General features: G+C 37.1%; 1 protein-coding gene across 2 annotated transcripts in view; it reads right to left on the reverse strand.

Annotated features, from left to right (window-relative positions):
- Window positions 1-26,295, reverse strand: part of LOC122422205 (bifunctional heparan sulfate N-deacetylase/N-sulfotransferase 4) — a 286,857-nt gene that overhangs the window by 205,677 nt on the left and 54,885 nt on the right. The gene's annotated exons all lie outside the window — the stretch shown is intronic.

Consider the following 26,295-nt stretch of genomic DNA (forward strand, 5'->3'; position numbering starts at 1 on the left):
GAGAGACAGTTAAGAAGGAATATTCTTGTGTGAAAATTCATAAACTAGAAATTTGAAAGCATAAACATTGAATGCCTATAAATGAAGAGAGAAATAGAAATGATACATTTGCCAAAATATGATAGAAACTACCAACGAGTCACAAGATACCAGGGATGTTTTCCTAATACAAATTGCAATATGAAAATGTATAAAATATGGTTTGATCAGAAGCAGCATTTACATGAATTATGTTTTGTAATTTTTATTCTGTTAATGCTGAGCATCTAATAAATATTTAATGGAATTTGTAGATGATTGTCTTACTCAGAAGGAAGATATAACAAGAAAAACTGCTCGTTTGAACTTAATCCTGCTCTGCACAAAAAAAGCTTGTATGTAATGCCATCTTGACAGAAACTTTAAGTCATAGTAAACACATAACTATTAAAACTTTCCTGCACTGTTTAATAGAGAAAAAGAGAATTCTTATAGAGGAGTCAGGTTTTTGAGAAAAAAAAAAATAACAAAGTAGATTTTATTGTTATCTCATGGACAGACAGACAGACAGACACACAAACCCTCAAAGAAGATGAATGGAGGACGCTAAAAATATAATTCTCATCACACCTTTGCAAATAATGAACATTTTAAAGCAAGGTAAGAAAAAAAAAAATTCTGTTGGGTGGAGGGTTCTCCAAAGGTTGCAAAAGTCAGAAGAAGTTTATGAGACAAAGTGAAGAGCATGTTACTGAGGATGAACATAAAACTGTGTCATTTTCCTTTGAGGACAGTACTATAATATGGCAAGTACTGACCTCACACTTTAATGGAGAAACATTAGATAAAATAGATAATTAAGAAAAAGGATTACAAGGATGTTTAGAAATATTGATACCATGCTTGGGAAGTAATTGTTAAGCAAATGTACCAAATGCAACTAGTATTTCCCCAGCAATGTCATCGCCCCCTCTCTACTGGGTCTTGTTTCTCTAAACCCCAATGATATCTCCAGTATAACTTATAACTTTCTTGTTCACTTTTTCAGTGTTACAACAGCTTAATTTTCAGGGACTGAAAGAAATTCAGTCCCAATAAGTAAGAAATTCAATCCCATTCTGGTTTAATATGTTTTCTTTTCCCCATCTCAGATTTAAACATGGCAGTGACAGAAGTGGGAAATGGTCTGCTCCTTGTTATTCCTATACCTGGTTCTCTAATACCTCCTTAAATCAGAGTCCAAACCACTAAGGGACTTGCAAATTTGTGATAAAAACAAGATTGTGTCTAACTTAAACCACAGAAGTATGCAAAATAGAAGAAAGTAAATTTCATTTGATAGTATTTCATTTTATGATACAGAGAGAAACAGAAAGCAAAGGCTATGAATTGGGAAGAGACAAATGTAACTGAAAGAGTGAGTAAAGTCCACATGGTCAAAGGATTGGTGCTGGCTCCTCAAAATAAAATAATACAAGAAAAGAGAATAGCAGGAATTGTGTGGACAAAGGACACAGAAGAGGTAAGCAAAATGCACGTGTGATTTGTTTGAAGGCTACTGAATAACTCATTGTGGAAATATAACTCGTAGTCACCATTAAATTTAGAGATTAAATACATGCCATGTTATTTAAAATACAAAAAGTGGTTTTGGTTTTAAGAGAATTACCAGCTAAGGAGTAAGACCATCCCACATATGGATAGGTACATTGTAAATGCTTCAACACAGTGAATATAAGTCACATATGGGTATAGAAGTAACATGTTGATTCCTGACTCCTTGCTTAATTCCTCCTTTGTCAGCTGCATACCAAGGATGTGTCAAACAACCTAACTCACTCCATGAAAGTCAATTACAGAATTCTACTTACAATGGAAAATGTCATTACCAGTAAGGATACAGAAGGACAATGAGAGCATAACTTGGATTTATCTTATGCCACTGTATGCAAACCAAGATAACTGGGACTATAAAATTTTTGAGTAGTTATCTTTGGTAACAAAGATTCAAATAAATGACTAGTTAGACTGCTTTCTTTGATTGTTTATTAAGACATACTTTTAACAGGTAGTGGGGAACACAGAATTGATAAAAATGTAAATGTTAACTGTGTTTCTTATCTCAAAAACCTTACTTCTCAAAGGAGAAAAATGTTTCATCTGGTTAGAAAATTTTCTCCTCTAAGTTGACTACCACATAATATTTCTTAACAGAGCTTTTTCTTTAACAAATATTTGCAACACAAGATTAAAAGAAACTATGATCTTTCTGTTTATCTTCTTGCTGTTTATATATAAAACACCTCTGTTCACAATAGTTTACAGCTATACACTATTAGCTTTTAAATACAGATTTAGTATAAACTAGGTATTTCTCTGGGCTTTCCTGGTGACTCACTCAGTAAAGAATCCACCTGCAACACTGGAGATGTGGGTTCAATCCCTCAGTCAGGAAGACCCCCTGAAGAAGGAAATGGCAACACACTGCAATATTCTTGCCTGGGAAATCCCATGGGCAAATAGTACATTATTCAATAGTAATACAATTTTTCAAACATTATTTTGATGTTAAATAAGGAGCACAATTATATGATATTTTTCATGTTTATTTTCATAGTTATAATATTTTCATCAGCAAATGGAAGATGCTAAGTATGAAACAAAAGTTAGTTAAAATATAAGAATAAATCTTCAATAATATATGAGAGGACGGAACTTTATATGCTCTCACTTAGTAAATGGTGTCGTATTTTAAGAGAGAGACAAAGGCAGGGGGAATAGAGAGAACGTATATGTTACGAGCGCTTTCATAAAGGGAAATGGCATGACTTAATGAAGATCAACAAGGCTGTGATCCGAAGGTTCTTTTTTCTTGCAAAGGATGGTGGCCAATAATGAGCCTTCCAGAAAGGGAAAAAGATGGAGAGGCACGAGCAATCTGTAACACCGTGGACACTGCTAGAGACTGGTGACCCATGGAAGCAGAGTCCCAGTGAGACAAGTCACGGTAAATAAGCAAAATGTACTACCAAAGAGCAGGAGGAGATACATGTGACTTCTGAATTTGGAATTGAACTTATAAATTGATAATCTATGGATCAAGGGTTGAGTTTGTAAATCTATAGCAAAATGAAAATGATGTAATTTTATCTTTTAAAGTATACATCATGTGAATCTTCAGCAGTAACAAAATTTTTGGTTTTCCTTACTACTGTTACGTGTGTGTATATATGCATTTATGCATATATTTATGCATTTATTAATATGATGTATATGATTTTTTCTCCAGAATGTTCTCTGTGATCAGGGATTTTTTAAATATCTCTAGGGTATAAATTTAGTATCTGGAACATCACATGTGTTAAGAAATATCTTTTGAATTAAGGGATAAATAATTGGTTTAAATAACTCTTAATAAACAGCTAATGCTGAAAGTCAAATTTAGGATCCTAGTAATTCCAGCCGGTGCCAGTTCTGAATCATCATTACTGATTCAGGTATTCAACAAAATAAACCATCAATATTATGTCAGCTTCAGGACCCTACATTTAAATTAGAAGAAATAAATTTATGAGGAAATATCTGAAGGGATCAACTAGAGGATGGGAGAATATCTTTGGAATAGATGTGCCATCAAAGATGGGAACTTCAGTTAAGTTCACAGGTGACTTATATGTTAAATACATATTTTGACTTTGCATCTGAAGCTAAAATCAGAAAGTAAGGGTAAAATCAGCAGTCAAAACCTCATGTAGGTAGAAAGGATTGTACATTTTCTGCACCTAGAATCAAGCACAGTGCCTGACACATTATACCTGTTCAGTTAATATTTGTTTAGTGGCTGAATGGACTCAAGTGGGCTTTTCTATACCATTTCATAAAAGAGTGAGAAACTATAAACAGGAATACCTGCAATAAATTTTAGGAAATCCAATAACCTTTCTAACGTTCCTTTTTCTTTTGCTATCTTGTATCTTGTTTATGTGGTTATTCGCTAGAAAAATCATTATAGTTTGATTTCTCTTTAACTTCAGAGGCAACACAAAGAGGAAAACTGGGAAAGGATAAGACAATGGAAAAAGGAACTCTATGCAAGAGAAGAGGTGATGAATGCTACCAAAGAAGTCATAAACTTCTCTGATGTTTGGCAAAAAGAAACCCAGAGAAGCAAACCTAGGTCTGAAAAAGAGTCCAAGAACTTAAAATCCATTTATTAAATTTAACATTCAACAAATGAAAGATCCTGAGATATCCCATCTCTAATATCAATATTGTATCTTCTTATAAAGACATGATCATTTATTTTCAAAGCATTAAATAACCTGTTATTAAGCATGTGTTCACGCTCAGTAGCTCAGTCATGTCCAACTATTTGTGTTCCCATGGATTTTAGCCTGGCAGGCTCCTCTGTCCATGGAATTTTCCAGGCAACAATACTGGAATGGGTTACCATTTCCTACTCCAGGGAATCTTCACGACCCAGGGATTAGACCTGTGTCTCCTGCATTGGCAGGCAGATTCTTTACCACTGAGACACCTGGGAAGCCCTATTTTTTAAACGTGTGACTTTTCTCCTTTAAAAATTAAATTATAAGAAATACTATGGGAACATAGTAGCAGCAGCACACCTCTCTGAATATCCCACAGACATAAAAATATAGGGAAACTAGAAACTACAGACTGCGTCTAAAACAGAAGTAGGTGAACAGGTCAATGAAACCCACAAAATGAGTGTGTAGGGTCAAACTACCTTCAGGTAAAAGATTAATGTAGTTTCAGCACCTGTAGAAGAGGAAGTGAAAGGGAGAAAGAGGGTACAGGTCAAACCTGAGAACAGACATATCTTCCACAGATGAGTCAAGGAAACACTGAACACTTGCAGTAATTAGAGAGATCTGGCCATAGAACCTCATAACTAATAATGGAAGCTTCCAGTGTGGACAAATTCTGTACTGAGGGGGAGAAAACTATTAATAGCAGAATCTAAATTAAGCAAGGAATGAAAGCAGGGCAAACACATTGATACAAAATGTGTGTATGTGTGCACATATGTGCATGATATAACAAAACCAAAGCCATCCATATTGATTAATTAATAAATATAAATGACTTAATTCACCTATCAAAAGAAAATGTATTCACATTGCCCAACAATCCTAAGTCAAATACTGTGCTGTATATCTCACTATACTACTATGAACTGATCTCCAACTTCTTTTTGTTAAGAAAAAAAAATATCAATGTAGAGAAGAGTTTGTAGTGTATATTATCATTTATCTAAGGAAAGAGGGGCATATGAGTAGTATATATGTGTCTATTTAAAATAAAAAAGTAAAAGGATAAATCAAAGCCAGTTTTTGAAAAGGTAACCTACATGGGATTGATGGAATAGAATGAAAGATCTAAAAGCTAGACTTCTTTGAATATACCTTGTTTGGTATTTTTTTCTTTGGAATCATATAGCAATTTAATATAATTTTTAAATTAATTTTTAAAAAGCATTCCATTAATATTTTTTAAAGATGAAAGAATTGAAGATAAATGTGAATCCAACTAGATCACACTAGTGTATGTTAAGTGCACAGTGGGGTACTAGCCATGAAGCTTTTAATCAAAGTAATTTTCTGTACTTTTCTACTGGAAGATACCTTAACAACTAAAGGAAGCACAAAAAAATGTGTGCTATCAATAATCACACTAGTATTATTATCTTAGGAATGTTCAGTTGTTATTGTGAGATATGGCAAATAAGTCAGTTATCCTCTTCAAGTATTCTCAGTGTCATGAAACACTTCTCAGCACTGGAGAAATGAGATACACATGTAAGACAGAAATGCAATTTTGTGGTCCAGTTTGTGTCATAAGAATGAATATGACACTTAAATGGATAATGCATTTTATATGAAAATAATAAGCATCTTTAGGCATGGTTGGTGGCCATGAAATATGTCTTACAAGAACCAGGGCTTTATGGCAAAATAGTGGGATCCAGTTCTAGACCAGAAAATGAAAAAGATGAAGCTGGAACATCTTGTTAAACTACATAGTGAATTGAACTGTTTCCCACAAATCAAGTGGGAATAATTTGAGTATCAATAATGAATAACAACATTATCAATGGATTTAAATATATACGTGTATATATTTATACAGCTTATATAGCTCATAAGGATAGAGAAACCAAAAAGCAAATAATTATTCACGGTTGGAGAATGCCAGTTAACCAACACCCTGGTGTCTCAGAATGGTAAAGCATCTGCCTGCGATGCAGGAGACCGGGTTTGATCTTGGATTGGGAAGATCCCCTGGAGAAGGGTATGGCTACCCACTCCAGTGTTCTTGCCTGGAGAATTCTAAGGACAGAGGAGCCTGACAGGGCTACAGTCCATGGGGTTGCAAAGAGGGGGACATGACTCAGTGAATAACACACACACCCTTTTGAAAACTTGAGGGTTAAAAAACAAACTAGCATTTACTTCACCTTTCCTTTACGAACTGTACCACAAATATCCAAATAATGAAATTTCCCTTTGTAGAAGTACCCTAGATAATGAAAAGAGAAGGAATTACAATATCACCATTTCACAATTATTCATAAATTAATGGATCTAGGCATTGATCATTAACGACTGCTAAAACCAAATAGAGACAACCAGATATTATATGTCTGCTGATGAAAGAAGATAATTCCATTTGTGATGGAGTTTTATTTCAATATTGAGCCTCAATCTCATCTAGTCTCTAGAGCCAATTCTCAATTTATAGAAAACACAGAAAATGTTAGTAGTTTATAGACAAAATAGCTTTTAGACAAAGATATTTAATGAATGATTTTTTTTCTTGGATATCATTATTATTTACTAAATATGATTTTTTTAAAATATATAGTTATTTATCAAGTAGCTCAACCTTCCAGAAGAACTCTCCCAGATCACTGAAGGGAAATTCAAACAGGTTTTAAAAATCCTCAATATTAAATACAGTGCAAGGTGGTTTCTGGTTAGCTCTGTGCTGACAGGCTGGCTAATGGCATTCTCTGAGAAGGATTACCTCTGAAGGAAAAAGTGTATCACTGAAATATGAGTGCTAAGGGAAAGATTACTTGTCTTGTTTTGAAGTTAATTTAATCACAGAGCTTTGATATCTATCTCCTTTTCACCAAGGATGTTCCTGATCATTATCAACAGAATTTGGTGTTTTTCATTTTTTTTTTTTTTGTCTGACAAATCACATTATATACTTGTGAGATGTCTGAGTCCCTGCCTATAGGTTTGAAGTTTCTCAGCATACACTCAGCAAAGACTCAACCCCTCAATATTTGTGGAAGCAACTTGAGAAATTAAAAAGAAAAAGGTGGTAATGTTTTTCCTTATGAAGGGATGACTTACTGTGAAAAATCTTAGTTATTCAGTCATTTATTCATTGTCATTGTCATCAAATATTAAGTACCTATTGTTTTCCAACATGTAAGGGTGGTGCTAGAGAGAAAATTATTTACTTGTTAAATTTATTTAACAGATAGTTTATAGTACTCATCATATGCTGGACGTGTTTAGCACTGGTAGACTTGTGATTTAAACACAGAGAGGGTGGTTTCAGATTCTGTGTCAGAGGTTCCCAAATTTTTTCCATTCACAGCATTTTTAGTGTCTTAGTAACTTATTTCATGGTATTCCTAGGCCAAAAGAAATATCTTACAGTTCCATTATTACATGAACTTAGTAATAATAGCATGTGTGGAACCTGGCAATGCCCCTGTGTTTCTCGCAAATAGTTAAAGATCTTGTGACACTCTTGGGAGTTTACTGCATTCCCCAGGAACTTAGGTACAAAGTTTGGGAAATACAGATTTACTTGTGTAACCACTACACATGCTGCTTACACATGAAAAATAGTACCTACTCTTTGTCCAGACTCTGACCAAGAGGAAACCAGAGACATTCTATCAATTCAAAAATTACTTTTAAAAATCAAGGCAAGATAGAAACAATTATAGCTAAACATCAAAACAAAATTCCAATGAGTGATGCACATTTTAAAAACAACCTAAAGGTGGCTCAAAATTATCACTAAAGTGTATTTTCATTTCCACATATTTTATTGAATGGAGGAAATAAAATATTGTGTCTGCATCCAGCTTATCAGGAGTTGTTCATTATATAAATATATATATATATAATTAAATTTATATAATATCTATATAACATAATCTATATTTATATAAGATAAATTCATGAGTATTGGTAATATACATGTTTTCTTCAGGGGTCATATCCTTTGCAAAAAAAAAAGGAAGTGAAGAACCACTGCTTAGAGTTTCATAAAGGCAGCATGATAAAATGAAGAACATAGATGTTTAGTATGAGAGACCTGGATTAGACACTGGATCAACCACTGTAATAAACTACCCAATGTCTGTTAGACATCAATTTCCACATTTAAAAAATGGGTAAATAATTTATCATTTTAACTTTTAAGTTTATATTGAAGTATATCCAATTAACAATGTTGTGATAGTTTCGGGTGGACAGTAAAGGGACTCAGCCATACATATATATGTATCCATTCTCCCTCAAATCCCCTCCCATCCAGGTTGAAAAATAATAATTTGTTCTGAGCTAAATAAGATACCAAGAAAGCTTACTGCTTGGCACACATTATTAATCATATAAATATTGAATAAATTAAATAAAGAAAGGATATCATTAAAAAGTTGACTACGTGAAGTATTACATGTATAACATAATCAAAACACTATACTTCTGAGGAGGGAGAAATTACATTTTGAAGGGTCTAATAAGATATTGCAGGAGTGCTTTTGAAGGTAGCTTAGAGTAGTGAGTTCCAAACTTTTTACCATGACCAAAAAAAAAAAATTACATTTTTATGACATTAAAACTTCATGCTGATAAAGTTTTAATACATTCAAAATAATAATTTGCTTTCTATATGTGATGTATCTTGTTTCAGTTGAGTTCAGTTTAGTAGCTCAGTCATGTCCGACTCTTTGCAACCCATGGACTGCAGCACGCCAGGCTTCCCTTTCCATTATCAACTCCCAGAGTTTACTCAAACTCATGTCCATTGAGTCAGTGATGCCATCCAACCATCTCATCATCTGTCATCCTCTTCTCCTCCTGCCTTCAATCTTTCCCAGCATCAGGGTCTTTTCAAATGAGTCAGCTCTTCACATTAGGTGGCCACAGTATTGGAATTTCAGCTTCAATATCAGTCCTTAAAATGAATACTCAGGGCTGATTTCCTTTAGGATTGACTGGTTGGATCTCCTTGCTGTCCAGAGGACTCTCAAGAGTCTTCTCCAACACCATAGTTCAGAAGCATACATTCTTCTGTGCTCAACTTTTTTTATAGTCCAACTCTCACATTCATACATAACTACTGGGAAAACCATAGCCTTGACTAGAAGGACCTTTGTTCCAAAGTAATGTCTCTGCTTTTTAATATGCTGCTTAGGTTGGTCATAACTTTTCTTCCAAGGAGTAAGCGTCTTTTAATTTCATGGCTGCAATCACCATATGCAGTGATTTTGGAGACCCAAAAAATAAAGTCTGCCACTGTTTCCCCATCTATTTGCCATGAAGTGATGGGACCAGATGCCATGATCTTAGTTTTATGAATGTTGAGCTTTAAGCCAACATTTTCACTCTCCTCTTTCACTTTCATCAAGAGGTTCTTTGGTTCTTCAACTTTCTGCTATAAGGGTGGTGTCATCTGCATATCTGAGGTTATTGATATTTCACCCAGCAATCTTGACTCCAACTTGTGCTTCATCCAGTCTGGCATTTCTATGATGTACTCTGCATATTAGTTAAATATGCAGGGTGACAATACACAGCCTTGATGTACTCCTTTCCCGATTTGGAACTAGTCTGTTGTCCCATGTCCAGGTCTAACTGCTGCTTCCTGACCTGCATACAGATTTCTCAAGAGGCAGATCAGGTGGTCTGGTACTCCCATCTCTTTCAGAATTTTCCACAGTTTGTGGTGGTCCACACAGTCAAAGGCTTTGGCATAGTCACTAATGCAGAAGCAGATGTTTTTCTGGAACTCTCTTGTTTTCTCGATGATCCAGTGGATGTTGGCAATTTATTCTCTGGTTCCTCTGCCTTTTCTAAATCCAGCTTGAACATCTGGAAGTTCACGTTTCACATACTGTTGAAGCCTGGCTTGGAGACTTTTGATCATTACTTTACTAGCGTGTGAGATGAGTGCAATTGTGCGGTAGTTTGAGCATTCTTTGGCATTGCCTTTCTTTGGGATTGGAATGAAAACTGACCTTTTTCAGTCCTGTGGCCACTGCTGAGTTTTCCAAATTTGCAGGCATATTGAGTGCAGCACTTTCACAGCATCATCTTTTAGGATTTGAAATAGCTCAACTGGAATTCCATCACCTAGGAAATGGTAACCCACCCCAGTATTCTTGCTTAGATAATCCTGTGGACAGAGGTGCCTGGCGGGCTGTTCTCCACAGGATTTCACAGAGTCGGACACGACTGAAGCGACTTAGCAGCAGCAGCAGCCACTAGCTTTGTTCATAGTGATGCTTTCGAAGGCCCCCTCGACTTTGCATTCCAGGATGTCTGGCCCTAGATTGGCGATCACACCATCATGATTATCTGGGTTTTGAACTAAAGTTATTATTCTGTCCCACAGTTTGAAAGAATCTGCTCTTAAGTACAGGAGAAACCAATTTGGAGTTTTATCTCAGACTGATAGTATAGTGGGCTAAATATTCTGCAAATATTGCCAAACAAATTATAAGATTTGGAATATATTACTGGTATGCTAACTAAAATTAACAGAAGAAAGATTGAAGATTTAGAAAAAATAAATACACACACAACTATAAGCGGAACCATGACCAGGGAGCAATAAGGAGGAAACTAGTGAGTAGAGAGGGTATTGGTATGTTTTCCATTCGGGCAAATGCCCATGTGGGTGTCCTACATGGAAACAAAGTAAACCTTGCAGTCATGGCATGGTGGGGGGTCAAGTGGAGACTGCCTATTAAATCAGGGTCATTGATAAGGCCCAAAATATTCCAAATCAATTGTAAATACTGATTCAGTAGTAGGAGAAAACTCAAATAATCTCTGATGAGAAGCACCCCCATGTTTTGGCCCTACATATTTTCATAGGTTCAACTCAAAGTCAAATGTTTCAAACATATAAGGAAATAAGTCACAGTGAGTAAAAGTCAGCAGAAAGGAAAAACAAACAAACAAACAAACAGATTTTGACCACCTAGAACATCAGATATTGGAGTTATTAGATGAATAATGCATGGACGTTTAAGGACAAACAGATAAAATAAGCAAGTAAAATGAGACACAAACAAGTGACTAGGCATTTTCACAGACATGGCTAATAAATATATGAAAAGATACTAGAACCCATTAGTAATCATGGAAATTCAAATTAGATCACAATGGATGCCATTTCACACCCTCTAGATGAGGGAGAATTAAGTTCTGGGAATGTTAATATTGTCAAGAATGTGAAGCAGTGGGAACTTTTATACTCTCTTAGTGGGAATGCAGATTGGTAGAATCATTTTGGAAAACAATTTGGCACAAATTATAAAGACGAACATGTGCATCCCCTACAACTTGGCAATTCTAATCCATAGAAAAACCTATAATGAGGTCTAGTAAGAGAAACTCACATAAACAAGACCCTAGGATTTTACATATGAAGTCTAAGGGTAATGTGAAAATCAACTATTCTTAGAGGAACACGGAAATTTGCCTAGGTAGTAGGGAACATTTGCCTAGGTGGTGGAAGAGATAATAGATACGCTATTGGATTTGAATTTCAAAATCATCCAAACCGCTATTTACAAAACCTTCACCGGTTAATTTAATTTAAAATGATCTTTTTCTGATACTGCTCCTGCATGGATGCTTAGTCCTGTCTGACTCTTTGTGACCATGGACTGTATACAGCCTGTCAGGCTCATCTGTCCATAGAAATTTCCAGGCAAGAATACTGGAGTGGGTTGCCATTTCCTACTCCAGTATCTTGCTGACCCAGGGATCAAACCTGCATCTCTTGAGATTCCTGCATTGGCAGGTGGATTCTTTACCATTGTGCCACCTGGAACACCACAATACTACCCCTAGGAGACTGTTTTAAGTGAGTGCAGACTTCTTAGAGCAACTCACCTTCCTCTAGTGACTTCCATGGGAATAACCTATGAAAGGCAAAGCTGTGGTTTTACGTATGAAAACTATTCAGGTGTCAGGAAGCATTTAACAAGAGGCTTCCTGTGTGCTGTTTTGGATCTGTCAGGAACCCTCTGGCCCTTATTAATTCCTGAATATTCAGGAATTAAGAGGAGAGGCACGCCTTTCCCGGGGCTGAGGAATCCAGGCATTTCTCATTACGGTGATAAGTACCCTCTTCCTTCTTATGAACCATACGGTAAAAGGCGATTGTTTGCAACTCTCTTTGATAGGGATCGCGTTACAGTATATACGCCCACGCCATGTTGATTAAAACACCTTTGCTCCATCAGAGCATTGGTCCCCGTGTCTTTCTTTCTTTCTTAACCAGGGGATATCAGCCTCTTTCTCTCTCTTACTTTCTTATCTTCGACTCCAGACCACCAGGTTCCAGTCCATTAAAGGACCGACATTCAGGGGCCCCACTCACAAGGCTGTTCTAGGTCTTGGCTATTGCTGATGGCTGACCTTCTCGGCTATAGAGACTGACATTGAGTAACTGGGCCCCCACCTTCCCTTGAGATCTCTTTTGGTCATCCTTGCATAAATGACACATGTTCCTAATATGGTTGTGCCTTTCCTGCCTATAGTACTTTTGTTTGTTACTTTATTTTGGTTTAAGGTGGAGACAAAATAGCATGTGGGGTGTGACGAATCTTGTCTAGTAGAGAGAGGGAGAGAGATGGGAGAATAGCTCGAGCAAAGTCCATGAGCAGTGAACTCCATGTTGAGCTACTCATACTTGAAATGGCAAACTATTGGGTGTTACGGATAGTTGTAGTGGCTCTGTTGGTTCTTGTCCAAATCACCTTTATCAGAACGTACATCCATCCTTCAACTGTCAAAGTGTTGCCTGCTAATGACTCACAGCTATTTCCTTTCAAATGAACTATAATCTAGATCAAACAGGAACCTTATTGACAAGTCTGGTTATGAAGATCTACCCCCAAGCATTTATAAAAACAAAATATACAAAGAGGACTGATATTGACCTAACCTTTTTTCTAAATAAATCCATTCAAGGAAATATAAGCTCTTAAAAATAGGCCTCATCAACATCCTTAAGACATACTGCTGCTTAGTCACTCGGTTGTGTCTGACGCTTTTTGACCCCATGGACTGTAGCCCGCCAGGCTCCTCTTTCCATGGGATTCTCCAGGCAAGAATACTGGAGTGGGTTGCCATGTCCTCCTCCAGGGGATCTTCCCAACCCAGTGATCGAACACATGTCTCCTGCATTGCAGGAGGATTCTTTATCATCTGAGCCACCAGAGAATTCAAATTAAATATGTTATGCTTACTAGTTCCTTTAGAAGTTTGTAAGATCATTGCATTTTAGTCAAACTCTTACTAATGATAATACCTGAAATTCAATCCAGAAGAACTTTTTTAAAGCTTAGAATTTTATAGAAAAAGGAAATAGAACTCATTACAAAATTTCAAGTTATTAAATTGTGGTGTTGGAGAAGACTCTTGAGAGTCCCTTGGACTGCAAGGAGATCCAACCAGTCCATCCTAAAGGAGATCAGTCCTGGGTGTTCATTGGAAGGACTGATGCTGAAGCTGAAGCTCCAATACTTTGGCCACCTCATGAGAAGAGTTGACTCATTGGAAAAGACCCTGATGCTGGGAGGGATTGGGGGCAGGAGGAGAAGGGGACGACAGAGGATGAGAGGGCTGGATGGCATCACTGACTCGATGGACATGAGTCTGAGTAAACTCTGGGATTTGGTGATGGACAGGGAGGCCTGGCGTGCTGTGATTCACGGGGTTGCAAAGAGTCAGACACGACTGAGCGACTGGACTAAACTGAACTGAACACATAGTTAAAGCTATGTAAGAGCCTGAACATACATAAATTAAACTAGGATAATAATTTCTGTTTAATAAATTGAGTGGAATCAAAATTTTAGGAGAAAAAGAAACAATAAACAAGCAATGATTCTTTTGAATGTTAAAAGGGGCTTTCTTTATGCTTACTGTGTATTCTCCCTTACCCCGCAAATGATTGAGGATGTTCAGTTACCTTTGTTGAAAGCGATAAATTAGAACCACTTGACTTGAAACATGGTTTGTTGCCTCATCTTTAGTCAGTATATTCTATCAACACTCAAATTTTGAAACTATTTCTTTTGTAACTTAGCAATGTACTATAGCAAAATTTAGCTTGATGAGAAAAAATAATTTAGGTTGTCTTTCTTTAACAAATTGGGAAAAAGACCATTATGCAAGAGAGAGTGGGAAAGAAGACCAGTACACTGTCACGACCTCTGGTGCCTTCTCATGAAAATCAAGTACAAGAAGGAAGGCATAGGACAGTTAGCATGTTGCAGTTGATTAGCATAAAACTACTCCTACTAGAAAGGTCCTTGTGTACTCCCATGATTGCACATCAGCCAGCTGTTTGGAAAATCCTAGCGCTAGAGTAACTGTGTACATGACTAAGCTCCTTTTTAAGGTAAGAGGTAATCAATTAAATCAGCAGTGTGGTGCTGGAGAAGATTCTTGAGAATCCCTTGGAGTGCAAGGAGATCAAACCAATCAATCCTAAAGGAAATCAACCCTCAATATTCATTGGAAGCATTGATGCAGAGGCTGAAACTCCAGTACTTTGGCCACCTGATTCGAAGAACTGACTCACTGGGAAAGACCCTGATGCTGGGAAAGATTGAAGGCAAAAAGTAAAGTAGGCAGCAGATGATGAGTTGGTTAGATAGCATCACCAACTCAATGGGCATGAATCTGAGCAAACTCTGGGAGACAGTGGAGGACAGCAGAGCCTGGCGTGCTGCAGTCCATAGGTTGCAAGTAGTTGGACATGACTTAGTGACTGAACAACAAGAAAAACTGCAATGTGTTTGTGTTTTTCTCCAATGAACTTTCACAGTTGGAGTCACAAGTGGAGTAAAAGGACAGTTAAATTTAACAGGGCTAGAGTTCTGCCCTGAGTTATGGCTAGAGGTTGAAGGGTGCATAAAAAGGAATTAAACCTGTAGTGAATTAATTGGGAAATGAGAACATGTGTATAAGGAGGTGTACAAAAGTAAAATTATTGTTGGAATTTGTGTAATAGAGAAAAACATACGAGGTAATGGCATGAAAGGGGGGAAGTTTAAAACTGAAGTTATATAAAACATACTCTATACTCTGTTACATCCATATGACATGTATTAACATGTAGGAGGCTTTAGCTCACTACAGCACCTCTAGTATATTGTTATTTTACCGGTGAAGATGCTGAGATCCACTGACCTTAAATGAGAGAATTTTGCCTAAAATTCTATCAGGACTAGGACCAAGGTCTGACTTTCCTGACTATCGGGTTCATTAATTTTTTTTCCATCCCTCCAAAAGTGACTTTTTTCCAATATCTTGTTTCCATGTTAGATAGTCCTACTAACTTCCATAGAGTTCACATTTTTTCCTTCTATCAGAATACAAATGAAATGATTTCTTAAGGCTTTATTCTTCCATATGCAGGAAGATCCTGTTGCTAATAGTTTGGGTCTGTTTATGTCTGTGCCCTGGGTAGCCACAATACTCAAACACGTAAATATGTCACCACAATTAAAAATTTTCTGAAGGCATTAATTATAAATACTGCAAAATGACCTCCCAGAAGCTGTAAACAGCTAAGAGTATAGTTAATCATAAATTATACCTGCTCATTTGGCATACATTACTTTGAAAATGAACCCCCACCCCACACACACACCACTGTTGAGAACATGTCTGTTGGTTTTTAATGGAATGAAATACCTCAGAGACTGCCTAGAAATATTTATGATACTTATGGTTAGGACCATGCTTTAGAAGAGGGCTTCTAGTTTTCAAGGAAATAATGATGTCATTTTATGGGAAACTTTGTTCTCATTGTCAATAGTGAACAAGTAGAATTCTACTTTGTATACCCTAATCAGGCCTGGTTATTGTGTCCATGAACCGCAGCAGGTACTCCTGGGAGGGGCCTTGCACAGTTTGTGAGAGTCATAAAAGATTCACAGTCTGTGTTGACATGTTTCCCTCTAAAAGGACTGTTATTAGTCACAATTTGAAAATATGAGATGTCAGATGTTACACTACATTAAATTCTTATGACTGTAGAAATAAGTAGGTTATACATGCCTTGATAATATAAAGTCTCCTTCAAACAGGAAAATATTATGGATTTGTAATGTAGAAAATCCTATTCCAGAAGCAAATCCTCTGACTAATCAGTGAAAAATGGTTTCTTAGAGTGACATACGGCATTTTATTTAGATTGCAAGCATTTTAGTAAAATTGTTCTAAGTACTTCTGAACTTACCTAAATAAGAATGTTCTTTTATAATTTCAAGCTAAACACATTTTATAGATAGAATTCTTCCTAGAATTGCAAGATTTTACTGAACTAGGAGTTGTTCCCTGGTTCCCTGGTTCCTGGTTCCCTGGTTTCTTTTCAGCCCAGGACAGTATTATATATGTATATTTTCTAGTTTTATTAAATTCTTTCTTGCCTTTATGATTTTGTTTAGTTTTAAATGTATCCCACAAAAGTTTAAAATTCAAAGCCTTTACACACTATTTACATAAATACATATAAAGCATATATTCCTGCAAATTTTATGTGAAAACTGGTCTCTAGCTTACCAAACATTGAAGGATTGACTTAAAATTCACGTGACTCTAAACCTAAATACTTTTCCATCTCCAGGCTTTCTTTCATAATCAGAGTTGTTTGTGGTTGTTTTATAAACTAACTCTGTCAATAGGCAATCAGGTTGAAATAGTAATTGATCCCCTATAAAGTTTTTACCCAACTCCTCTCAGAAAACACATAGAGAAAAGGAATAGACATAAATTTTCATCCTATTATTTTGCCAGGATACAGTACTTCATTCACCTTTTTATTCATTCAAGCAAATATTTAGTGGATCCTGTAAACATTTGTATAGCATTATCAGGTTCATTCTAATCCATTTATCTTGATTTTTAAGAACCTGCCAGAGAAAGGCATTTAAGAAAGAAAGACAATCACTTTGAAATTTGTCATGATTCCTAGTATAGAAAAGTCACATAATAAATGCTGAAGTTAAGTACAGATGTAAATGAAGTTAAAAAACAAGAATATTTTATGTCAAAATGTCACTGTATTACTTAAAGAAATGACAATTGTTTATAAGGGCTTCCCTGGTGGCTCAGATGGCAAAGAATCTGCCTGCAATATGGGAGACCTGGGTTCGATCTCTAGGTTGGAAAGATCCCCTGGAGAAGGGATAGGCTACTCACTACAGTATTCTGGCCTGGAGAAGTCCACGGACAGAGGAGCCTGGCAGACTACAGTCCATGGGGTTGCAAAGAGTCAGACATGACCAAGTGACTAACACACACACACAAGCCTATTTATTCCATATTAGAGCCCAGTGGCCAAGCACATGCTGAACCATCAATAAATAGAAGGTCCATCATGTTATGGGAAGTTAATACATTGTCTAAAAGTAAAACTGAATGAGAAGCACATCTCTCTCAGTGCCAGTGAGCAGAAGCTGTAGATGATACAGGCAATGTAAATAAAATTTCTCTTGTCTGACTTGTAGAGAAATCTAGATAGTAATCAGTGAAGAATATTCTAACCACCAGTAAAGAATTAGTAGTGGAATTTCAGGAGAACATACTCAACGCATAGCCTTATTCTTTAAATATTATGAGAATGGTGGTAGTCATTTTGCAATATGTATCAAATCAACATATTGAATGCCTTATGCTTAATGTTATGTGCCAATTGTGTCTCAATAAAGCTGGAAAAACTCATGAGGTAATTGTCTCAGCACTCTACATTTTTTTATTCTCTGGGACCTAATTTTGTCTCTTTTTCCATGCCATACTTTTCTCTATTAAATTCTGTCTCCTGTTCTCCCAGAATACTTTACTAATATGCTTGAATAACTCTGACATTTGCATAATAAACATGGTCACATACAAAATGATACTCAAGGACATGAACATTTTCCTGGGAATGCAAAAACCAGGTGTACTATTTATCAAAACTCCTGTCATAATAATTAGTACTGTCTAGCATGCACTTACACTGTTAAGCAAAGTAAAAGAGACAGATGAAGAGAGTGAGGGAATATGAATTTAGATAATGTGGTCTCTCCCAAAATGCCTCTGAACATCTCATCTTTTTAATCAACACCATGCTGGTTCAATAGCTTCCTGTAACCACTCAGGTATGAATATGATACTGTCCCTCTGACAATGAGGGCTATCTACCTAACCATCTAAAATGTCTTTGTTTAGTTATGTCAGCTATGAAACAGAATGGATACTAATCATACTAGCTCTCAGTCAAGCGTCTTGTATCTAGTGAAATCTCTATATGTGTTACCTACTGAATTTCTCAATGCTAATAAGTCACTATGAGTTTTCTGAAAGGGGAAAAAAAAAACAAAAACAAAAAATTTTTGTTATATGCTACAAAAAATTATTATAGTTTAAAGATCTATAATATTTAATAATAAATAAACATTTATAATATTTAAATCAGTATCTAAACAGATATGAAAGAGTATGAAGAGATAAAACAAAGAGGGTTTCTTTTACTATAAGAATCATAGGCAAGCAAGACAAAGAAATAGAACCTCTCATACCTAGTGTGAGGCAGGAAATCACTGGATTCTACTCCAGTCTATTCCAGCATGTGAGTTCTACTAAGTAAAAAATTCAGGCTACAGTCATTGAATTATTTTTCTTTGTGATTCGGTGTATTTATCTAATGCAGTATTTTTCAAACTGGAATCCTTGGATTTATTCTAGTGACCATAAAAGTTCTCTTGTATTGTTGGAAGAGGGTGTTTGCTATGACCAGTGCATTCTCTTGGCAAAACTCTATTAGCCTTTGCCCTGCTTCATTCTGCACTCCAAGGCCAAATGTGCCTGTTACTCCAGGTATTTCTTGAATTCCTACTTTTGCTTTCTAGTCCCTTATAATGAAAAGGACATTTTTTAGGGTGTTAGTTCTAGAAGGTCTTGTAGGTCTTCATAGAACCATTCAATTCAGCCTCTTCAGCATTACTGGTTGGGGCATAGATTTGGATTACTGATATTGATATGGTATGATATGATACTGATACTGATATTGATATGATTACTGATAGTGATATTGAATGGTTTGCTTTGGAAACGAATAGAGATCATTCTGCCGTGTCTGAGATTGCATCCAAGTACAGATTTCGGACTCTTTTGTGGACTATGATGGCTACTCCATTTCTTCTAAGGGATTCTCGTCCACAGTAATAGATATGATGGTCATCTGAGTTAAATTCACCCATTCCAGTCCATTTTAGTTTGCTGATTCCTAGAATGTCGACATTCATTCTTGCCATCTCCTGTCTGACCACTTCCAATTTGCCTTGATTCATGGACCTAACATTCCAGGTTCCTATGCAAAATCACTCTTACAGCATCAGACTTTACTTTCATCACCAGTCACACCCACAACTGGGTGTTGTTTTTGCTTTGGATCCATCTCTTCATTCTTTCTGGAGTTATTTCTCCCCTGATCTCTGGTAGCATATTGGCACCTACCGACCTGGGGAGTTCATCTTTCATTGTCCTATCTTTTTGCCTTTTCATACAGCTCATGGTGTTCTCAAGACAAGAAGACTGACATGGTTTGCAATTCCCTTCTTTCGTGGATCATGTTTTGTCAGAACCCTCCACCATGACCCTTCCGTCTTGGATGGCACTACACGGCATGGCTCATAGTTTCATTGAGTTAGACAAGATGTGGTCCATGTGATCAGATTGGCTAGTTTTCTGTGATTTTGGTTTTCATTCTGTCTGCCCTCTGATGGATAAGGATAGGAGGCTTATGGAAGCTTCCTGATGGGAGAGACTGACTGAGGGGCAAACTGGGTCTTTTTCTGATGGGCGGGGCCATGATCAGTAAATCTTTAATCCAACTTTCTGTTGATGGGTGGAGCTGTGTTCCTTCCATGCTATTTACCTGGGGCCAAACTATGGTGAGGTAATGAAGATAATGGGGACCTCCTTCAAAAGGTCCCATGCATGTAACTGCTGCACTCAGCGCCCCCAAACCTGCAACAGGCCACCGCCAACCCATGCTTCCACTCAAGACTCCTGGACACTCCTGGGCAAGTCTAGGTCAGTCTCTTGTGGGGTCACTGCTCCTTTCTCCTGGCTCCTGGCGAGCCAAAGTTCTGTTTGTGCCCTCCAAACGTCTATTTTCCAGTCCTTTGTAAGTTCTGGCAGCTCCATGGTGGGGTTAACGGCGACCTCCTGCAAGAGGGCTTATGCCCCACCCAGGTCAGCTGCACCCAGAGCCCCTGCCCACGGCAGGCCACTGCTGACCCAGACCTCCACAGGGACACTCAGACACAGTCTGTCTCAGTCTCTGTGGGGTCTCTGGGTCCTTGTGCGCACAAGATTTGTTGGAGCCCTCTGGGTGTCTTTGGCCGGAATGGGGTTTGATTATAAACATGATTTCGCCCCTCCTACTGTCTGCTGGGGCTTCTCCTTCGCCCTTGGTTGTGGGGAATCTCCTCAAAGTCACTCCGGTGCTGCGCAGCCGCCGCTCCAGTGCCTACCATCTTACTGGGGTTTCTCTGCCTTTGGACGTGGGTTATATCTTCCAAGTCGCTCAAATGCCCCACAGCCGCCGCTTCAGACAGAGTTCCTGAAGAATTGCAGATGGAGGTTCATGACATTTTACAGGAGGCAGGGATCAAGACCATCCACATGAAAAAGAAATGCAAAAGGGCAAAATGGTTGTCTGAGGAGGCCTTACAAATAGTTGAGAAAAGAAGAGAAGCAAAAGGCAAAGGAGAAAAGGAAAGATACGCCCATTTGAATGCAGAGGTCCAAAGAATAGAAAGGAGAGATAAGAAAGTCTTCCTCAGATATTAATGCAAAGAAATAGAGGAAAACAATAGAATGGGAAAGACTAGAGATCTCTTTAAGAAAATTAGAGATAGCAAGGGAACATTTCATGCAAAGATAAGCACAATAAACGGACACAAATGGTATGGACCTTACAGAAGCAGAAGATATTAAGAAGTGGCAACAATACACAGAAGAACTGTACAAAAAAGATCTTCACGACACAGATAATCACGATGGTGTGATCACTCACCTAGAGCCAGACATCCTGGAATGTAAAGTCAAGTGGACCATAGGGAGCATCGCTATGAACAAAGCTAATGGAGGTGATGGAATTACAGTTGAACTATTTCAAATCCTAAAAGATGATGCTGTGAAAGTGCTGCACTCAATATGCCAGCAAATTTGGAAAACTCACCAGTGGCCACGGGACTGGAAAACTTCTGTCTTCATTCCAATCCCAAAGAAAGGCAATGCCAAAAAATGCTCAAACTATGACACAATTGCACTCATCTCACACACTAGTAAAGCAATGCTCAAAATTCTCCAAGCCAGGCTTCAGCAGTACATGCACCATGACCTTCCAAATGCTCAAGCTGGATTTAGAAAAGGCAGAGGAACCAGAGATCAAATTGCCAACATCCACTGGATCATCAAAAAAGCAAGAGAGTTCCAGAAAAACATCTATTTCTCCTTTATTGACTATGCCAAAGCCTTTGATTGCATGGATCACAATAAACTGTGGAAAATTCTGAAAGAGATGGGAATACCAGACCACGTGACCTACCTCCTAAGAAATCTGTATGCAGGTCAAGAAGCAACAGTTAGAACTGGACATGGGACAACAGACTGGTTCCAAATAGGAAATGGAGTATGTCAAGGGTGTATACTGTCACCCTGCTTATTTAACTTATATGCAGAGTACATCATGAGAAATGCTGGGCTGGACGAAGCACATGCTGGAATCAAGATTGCCGTGAGAAATATCAAGAACCTCAGATATGCAGATGACACCACCCTTATGGCAGACAGTGAAGAAGAACTAAAGAGCCTCTTGATGAAAATGAAAGAGGAGAGAGAAAAAGTTGTCTTAAAACTCAACATTCAGAAAACTAAGATCACGATATCTGGTCCCATCAGTTCATAGTGAATAGATGGGGAAACAGTGGAAACAGTGAGAGACTATTTTTCTGGGCTTCAAAATCACTGCAAAAGGTGACTGCAGTCATGAAATTAAAAGACACTTGCCCCTTGGAAGAAAAGTTATGACCAACCTATACAGCATGTTAAAAAGCAGGGACATTACTTTGCCAACAAAGGTCCATCTAGTCAAAGCTATGGTTTTTCCAGTATTCATGTATGGAAGTGAGAGCTAGACTATAAAAAAAGTTGAGCGCTGAAGAATGGACCCTTTGGAAGTGTGGAGTTGGAGAAGACTCTTGAGAGTCCCTTGGACTGCAAGGAAATCTAACCAGTGCATCCTAAAGGAAATCAGTCCTGAATATTCATTGGAAGGATTGATGCTGAAGATGAAACTCCAATAGCTTGGCCACCTGATGCAAAGAACCAACTCATTTGAAAAGACCCTGACACTGGGAAGGATTGAAAGTGGGAGGAGAAAGTGACAACAGAAGATGAAATGTTTGGATGGCATCACTGACTCAATGGACATGAGTCTGAGTAAACTCAGAGTTGGTGATGGACAGGGAAACCTGATATGCTGCAGTCCATGGGGTCGCAAAGAGTCAGACACGACTGAGCGCTGCACTAATGCAAGGTCTGTCTTATATAATACACAATTTTGTATTTTATTTCAGTAATAATCTTTAAAGAGTTTTGTCATGCTTTAATATTAAATACAAATATGATTGCCAACTTTTTCATTTTCTATGAATTTATAGAAATATACTGCGAAATATGATTATTAGAAAAGTAGGATAAAACCTAAAAGGCTGAAACTCTGTTTCCTCTTGGCATCCAGTGGGGTGAACTCAGCCCGCTTTGTAGACCGCTGACCCAGAGCAACAGTTAGGGCAGTCAGTGGTCTGCTAGGAGCCTTATTGTGTACACCTGACAATTACATATCAAAAATTTCCTCCTATGTTACTATTAACTGGAAATTTTAGGTCCTTGATTCTTGTTACAGTCCCTACCCCTTGGCCAATTTTTTTTTGTAAAAGCCAGAAAACCCAAAACTCAAGATAGAGTACTTCATTCACCTTTTCATCCATTCAAACTAGTATTTATCTCCTTTGACTTGGGGAGCTCCTTATTCCATTACAGTTATGTCATCTATTGTAAAGTCCACATTTGCCCATGAGTAAATGTCTGCATTGATATACCTACATTATTAACTTGTATAAATCCTTTTATTCTCTGTGTTTGTTTTTAATTTGGAAATAAACCAAAATGAAAATGAGCTTATTCTGAATTTAAGTTGTCATTCATTTCAATTCTTGAATCCAACAAGATTTTGTAAACTTGTTTAACTTTTCAATTTACAGTCTAGTACTGGTTATATTAATGCCTAATTTGAGTGTCTAATGTAATTCGTGTGAAGTAGTACTTATTTGATTCCATAGGTTAATGAGAAAGGACACAGGGATAATTAATAAGTAGGTGGTAGGGTAACACGAAGTAAAAGCCAAGAGGATGCACAAATGAGTTCCTGATGCCAAGAGACAGTCTGAGCACGCTGAACTGACATGAGCCCCTGCACAGCAGATGGTACTATATCCACATGCTCAGATCCCTCACGTCGTGAGAAATACTCAAGCAGTAACGTCTTCCATCACATTACATTAACGTTCATTTTAATACTGACCATTAGTTAACTTTGCTTTATATAAACTGTGGATTTGGGGGAGTTATACTTGCATCCAAACTCCAAGGTTACATATAGTTTAATATTAAATATCTGTTATATTATAAAATTGTTTTAAATTATCACTGTTGTTTATAAGTGTGTTTCTTTAAAGGCACTTGTAAAACATTCAAACTTGAAAAACACTAATAGAGACATGGCTAATAGTACTACTCATAGTAAATTGCATTAAAATTATAGTATTAGCTTATACTTTTAAAAAGCATACTTATGCATAAAAAGCATAAAGCTTCCCTATAGGCTTCTATATCAGTTGTAAACTTGTAAGGGTGATGGTGATGTTGACAGAGTTAACTTAGTTTCAAAAAAACCGTTGATTTGTCCTGGAGTTTCTTTCCAATTTAATTTTCAGTTTCTCAACCAGGGAGCAGCTCAAGTGATTTGTAGTTTCATAAAGCATTCTGAAAGACCATTTTATTGGCCACAGGAAATAAACTTAGAATCAGATTCCCTCTGCCCAGTCTATGACAGAATGCCGCTTTCACAGTGTGCCATACAACCTTTATTAGAAATTGTTGTATCACCATAAAAGCAAACTCTTCACTGTATTTCTGGTCATGCTTAGTGAATAAATATTTATTCTATGATTTAAGCATGGTTTATAGACTTTCAAAACTGTGGGTCTTAACATTATTTCTTTACTTCCAAAGACTAATTACTCTCAAAGAAATTTAAATTACAGAAAAAGAAATCCATGTTTCTGGATGCTTTTCATCACGTTTTAGTTTCAAAAGCTAAGCTGTAGTAAGTCCTAACAGCAATAATAAGTAGCAACAACAAATTCCTATAAGAAAAAGCAGCACCATTTTGACTTTTTTTTTTTGTATTTTTATTCTTCCTTTTTTTACTCTCATGCATATCCCCATACACACCCATATTTATAGTAAAATTATCTTCAGAAATTAAAATTTCAATTTAACTGAAATTGTACTCCTCAGTGATTACATATTTCAGGCAGTATATATTTCCCTAAAGACTTTGACTTAAATAAGATAGAAATGTCTTATAGTTCCATATTAGTATAGGTAGAATAACAAATTCTTTAAATTATTGTAATACCCTAACTTAATACTTATATTTAGTCTTTTTTTCTCCCCCTCCATACACACTTGTTAATAAAGCAGAGTCTTTCTTTAAAAAAAACTTGAAACAAAATGTACCATAAATATTACTACATCAAGTATTATTTTAGACTTAACATCTGAACTAAAGCATGGTAGGCTATTATTCTTGAAGCTGCTATTACTAATAATGGTCAGACCAAATTACATTATCATGTCAGTGGTTTGGAAACTATGCATCATAACCTGTTGGTGATCTAAGCCTGAGAAAAATATAAAGTTGAAGAGCATCAGACAAACAGACTATAGCCAATGACATTTTGCCTAATAGGAAGGGCTTAGTATATATGCATCTGTTGTTGTTTAGCTGTTAAGTCATGTCCGACTCTTTGCGACCCTGTGTAGCCTGCCAGGCTCCTCTGTCCATGGGATTTCCCAGGCAAGAATAATAGAGTGGGTTGCCATTTCCTTCCCCAGGGGATCTTCCAGACCAGGGATTGAACCCAGGTCTTCTGCATTGGCAGGGAGATGCTTTATCACTGAGTCACCTGGGAAGCCCATGTACATGAATATGTATTGCCAAATGAGAAGGTTGTCAAAGCGAGTGTTGATATTTTGTATTAGCATATTGCTAAATGGGAAGAGTATTAGTATACTGCATTGTAAATAGTTACTTACATTGTAACTTACATTGTAATAGTTACTTCAACCAAGGTAACTTATATATATATAAGTAAATCCATAATGTATAATAACCTCAGAGGCTGATGCTTCTTCTGCTTTTAAGAAAGAGATTGTTTTTCTCTGAAATAAGTTGTCCTTGGTTAGCAAATCCATTAATGGAGGAACTAATTGTCCAGCAACCTCAGCCTGTGAAAGGGCATGGATTGGAAGGAAAGTAGCTAAACAAAGAATTGTTGAAGTTGTTCTGAATAAAAGATTATATCAGTTTGGCAGTCTTCCATGAATATTAAGCAAGTTAAAGAAGGAAAGAGAAAGAGAAGCAGAGGAAGAGGAGAAACAAGAGGGGAAGAGGAGGATGGGGATGAGAAGGCAGAGGGAAAGGAGAAGGGAGGTGAAGAGGGAGAGACGGTGGAGGAGGAGAGAGAGAAAGAGTCTTAGCAGCACAGTGATCCGTGAGGGATTAGCAGGAAAATGTCAGTCGGAAATCGTCAGATATGGAGGTGGCTAAACGATTTTTAAAAGTTGATGTGCAGTACTGAATTTTAACTCTTCTTGTTATTAA

The sequence above is a fragment of the Cervus canadensis genome, chromosome 19 (assembly GCF_019320065.1).
Source record: "Cervus canadensis isolate Bull #8, Minnesota chromosome 19, ASM1932006v1, whole genome shotgun sequence".
Classification (NCBI taxonomy): Eukaryota; Metazoa; Chordata; class Mammalia; order Artiodactyla; family Cervidae; genus Cervus; species Cervus canadensis.